We start from the raw sequence: 4359 nt of genomic DNA, 5'->3' as shown, positions 1-4359 counted from the left end.
TCTGTCTGTTTGGTCTCTGGCTTCTGGCCCCTGGTGAATCCTTTGTTCTCTCCTCTTTCTCTCTTTTCTTCCTATTTATTCTTTCTGCCTGGCAACCCTGCCTATCCCTCCCCTGCCTAGCTATTGGCCATTCAGCTCTTTATTAGACCAATCAGGTGCTTTAGACAAGCAAGGTAAAACAGCAACACATCTTTACATAATTAAACACACATCCTTACATCATTAAACAAATGCAGCATAAACAAAAGTAACACACCTTTGCACAGTTCAGGTAGTATTCCTCAGCAGAAACAAATGTAATGCATCATTGCCTAACTAAGATAATATTCTACAACAATCGACTCAGAAATCGACTTAGAAAAAGTATGAACTGGTACTCTTTGGCCTGTCCAAACCTTGCTCTTAGAGGTTCCTAGTGATCTGAGACTGTCAGTTAGACTCTATTGTTACATCTTAAAAAGGGAAATTTAAGAAATCTGGACAGACAAGGGACTCCTTAGTCCAGCTCAATAGGACTTCTATCAGCCTGCGCCTCACATCCCCAAATCTCTGGGCTCAGCTGAGTGGCAGCTTTCTGTTTAGCCTGGAGCAAGGAATCTATGAACTGTGTTTTCAAAATCTGCAGTCACAGCTTGGGAAACCTCACACCCTGATTCACTAGGAAGACAAGCTGGGATGGATTTCTCTTTCAAATGTAGCACTTTTTAGCATCTCAGTTCTGTACATTTATAGACATGTAACAGAAGCTTACAGAGTGCCACTAAACCGTTCAAATATAGCTACAACATGGATGAACACATGCTCCAGGGTTCTAACCTCTCATTCTGATGAACCATACTTCATAATGACCTGGAAGGTCAAGTTTAAATCTGGAACCCACATACTCCTCAGATGGTGTCATGAGAGCATGGTGACAGAGGAAGGATCTGGTTCCAGCCAACAGGTCAGTAACCTCCTCGACTGCACTCACAGTCCATAGGTGGCTCTCCTTTCAACCCCCACTGGGCCTCAGGCATTGAGAATTTGCTACATTCTGCCCGCATGGAAGGCATACCTAAAGATTCTAAACACAGGTTCTAGGCCTTTGGGGTGGGAACTCAGGGTTCCCTCGGTATGGTCCAGGAAGAGAAAGCATGAGTGTGGCTGCATGTCACTTGGAGAAGGTAGATCAAAATGGGGCGGTTTGTTAGCGTGCCAGGCTAAAGTAAGGTCTCAGTTGCTTGGGACTGAGAGTCCATCCACAGTGGTGGCAGTCCCATGATGTGCCCTGAGGTCTGAGGTGAGGCCACTCCCTGCCCCACCCTGCCACTCACAGACTAGTAACAGTCTTATTAAGAAATTGTTTGTATAACATGTATTTCCCCCATTTTAAAATGTACAACTGAAATGTTTTTAGTATATTCATAGAGCTGTATAACCAATCATCACCACACTCAGGTTTAGAGCATTTTATCACCCCGAGGGATAACCCTGTACACTTTAGCCATCACCCCACAATTTCCCTGTTCCTGTAATCTCAGGCAGCAACAAAAGCATTTCCTATCTCTAGCGTCTCCTACCCTGGATATTTCATATAGAGAAAATTAGACAAACTGTGGTCTTTTGTGTCAGGGTTTGACTTAGCATAAATGTTTTCAGGATCCATTCATGCTGTAGTAGGATTAAATACTTTATTTCACTTTATTGTGGAATACTCTGTTGGTGGCCCTCATTTCATTGTCCTTCCAGTGTGTGATGGGCATTTAGGTTGCACAGTGTACTGTATATTGGCAGCGTCTGCTGTCCACTGAATTACACAGTGCACTTGCCTTCCCAGCAGGACCCTTGGTACCAATATCAATGCCCGCTCTTTCACCGTGCTAGGGTAGGACTGTTTATACCCAAGAATGGAGGAGATGGCTCTATCCTTTGCAGAAGGGCACATACTCTCACAGGCACCCAGAGGCTCTCTGCCCTGTGGCTTGGAAACCCCTTTGTTTGGGTTTATCTCCCCTCTTTCTACACAGACTACCTGGGACAAGACATGACAAGACATCATGGAGCGGAGATTCTGTCCTTGCTGGATTCAGAGTGACAGAAATGCAGTTCAAACAAGTTTGGGAAAGTGGAATGCACAGGGATGTTTCTAACTTCCAGTGGACCTAGCGCCTGAAGCAGTCCCTTGGGGACTCACATTCTGCCTCCTGTGTCCTCTCCTTGCATCTTCTGGTCTCCCCGTTTTGCTCTTCTTTATATGGGTTTCATGTTCAGGAAGCTTTTCCCCAGGTAAACAAGACAGCCACCAGCAGTTCTGCACATTCCTTCCTCCAGCTTAGTACCCAGTTGAGATTCCTTGCTCAGAGAGGGGGGATGCCGCTGCCCAGCAGGCCACCCCAGTTTCTTCTTTTTAATTCGTGAAGCCCCGGACCCCAGCTCATCAATGATGCTACCCACGTACAGGGTGGGTTTTCCTTCCTCATTTAAGCCAGTCTAGAAACTCCAATCATGTTGACAGTGAGGATTAACGACTGTTCCCAAACTACTCCAGCCACCATCCTTTCTCTGCCTTGTTGGATTGTATCCTCTGAACTGTGAACTGAAATCACTCCATCTTCCTTAAGTGCCTTCTGTCCCTTGGTTACAGACACAAGAAAGTCAATTAACGTGAGTCAGCTCACCTGAACCTTGTTGTGGGCACTCTTTCAGCTAATGGCCTTTAAGATACCGGTCCACTTTGGGCGTGGTCTTGTGTACTATAAAGGCAGATGAAAAGTGTGTCTGGCTCTCTTTGCTGTTGAATTTGGTTTCAGTTCCCAGCACACACAGAGGACTGCAGATCGCTACCCTTTCTGTGAGTTTATCCCCAAATAAACAAACCTTTGTTATACTCCATTCTGGGCTATTGTGGACCCCTTTGGTGTGACTATACATGGGCACCCAATGTGGGGCATGAACCCATGAGACTGAGATGAAGGGCCATGTTCTGGCTCATGTCCTACTGATTGAGCTAGGCTGGGCGTGGCTAGGACCAACTCCGCAGCCCTGCCTGTTGGCTCCGTCCCATCCATCATGGCAGAGGCGTGTTTACCACCTCTGCAAGCCATGCTCACCACTCCAGCTCCAGGGACACAACAGGTCTACATCGCCATTAAGCAACTAGCAGCACACTGCTCACAAACCCCATTCAAGTGCTCAGCCTCCTGAAAGAGCCAGAGCTATTCGTGCTGCCAGCACAAACCAGGAACCTGCCTCTCAAAGAAGCCTTGCAGTTTTTGCTGCTAATGCTGGGTAAGGAAGCTTTCTCTTAAAGAAGCCCTCCTCTGCCAGCTAACAGAGTCTATCTGAAAATATTGGGTGCCATTTGGTAAATGGATGTGGCTCATTCATTTTCTGACTGCCAAGACCTGAATAATCACACAGAAGCTATATTAAATACAATACTGCTTGATAGATAACTCAGGCATATTTCTAGCTAGCTTTTGCATCTTAAATTAACCAATTTCTATTAATCTGTGTATCACCATGAGGCTGTGCCCTATGGTAAGGATTCAGCATTTTTCTCCTTTGGCAGCTACACGGTGACTCCTTAACTCCACCTACTCTCTCTATATATATATCTCTGTTCTGATTTCCCACCTGGCTTTATTTTGCCCTGTCATAAGACAAAGCAGTTTCTTTATTAACCAATAATTATAAAACATATTCATAGCATACAGAGGGGAATCCCACATCAGAACCTCATAGAAAAAGACCTGCACCCCGAAGAAAGAGGAAATAAATTTTGGATGAACATATAGTGACTGTCGTGGGTACCATCCTAGGAGATGCCCTATCTGAAACCTTACACACTCAGGATTCTAATGTGGACATTCCTAGACTGAAGCTGAGGTCCTTGTAGCACATGACAACCTCCTTCTGAGAGCTTAAACATTGATTACTAGGACATTAAACCTTCTAATGAAGATTTGTAATTGAACATAACGTCTTAGGAATCCTAGAAATGCTGTTCAAACAGTGGACTCGCCGGCCTCACAGCGGGATGGTACTGAAAACATTTTGGATCCAAGGGGTCTTTTGGAGATGCAGAGATTTACCACGTAAGTGCCCACTTAGTTTATCCATGTTTAATTATTGTTCTTGATGTAATTTCACAGCAGCCGGTTTCTATTGGGAATGAGTAGAATCAGAGGGGCCCTGGGGTCTTAGGCAAATTGAGAAGTATTGTAGGTAGAAGCAAAAAGGCAGCTCTTCCTCCAGATCCCCCTCATTTTCCCTTCCTCTTTCCTTGTTCCTTCATTACCATGGCAACTACTGATGTGCCTTTCTCTTCTCCTCCTCTCTGGTTCTCTCTAGTCCCCAGATCCCACCTGCCTTTGTCTC

Source organism: Microtus ochrogaster, chromosome 16 (assembly GCF_000317375.1).
Source record: "Microtus ochrogaster isolate Prairie Vole_2 chromosome 16, MicOch1.0, whole genome shotgun sequence".
Classification (NCBI taxonomy): Eukaryota; Metazoa; Chordata; class Mammalia; order Rodentia; family Cricetidae; genus Microtus; species Microtus ochrogaster.
The sequence above is the reverse complement of the archived record's forward strand: the minus strand, read 5'-3'. Positions refer to the sequence as shown.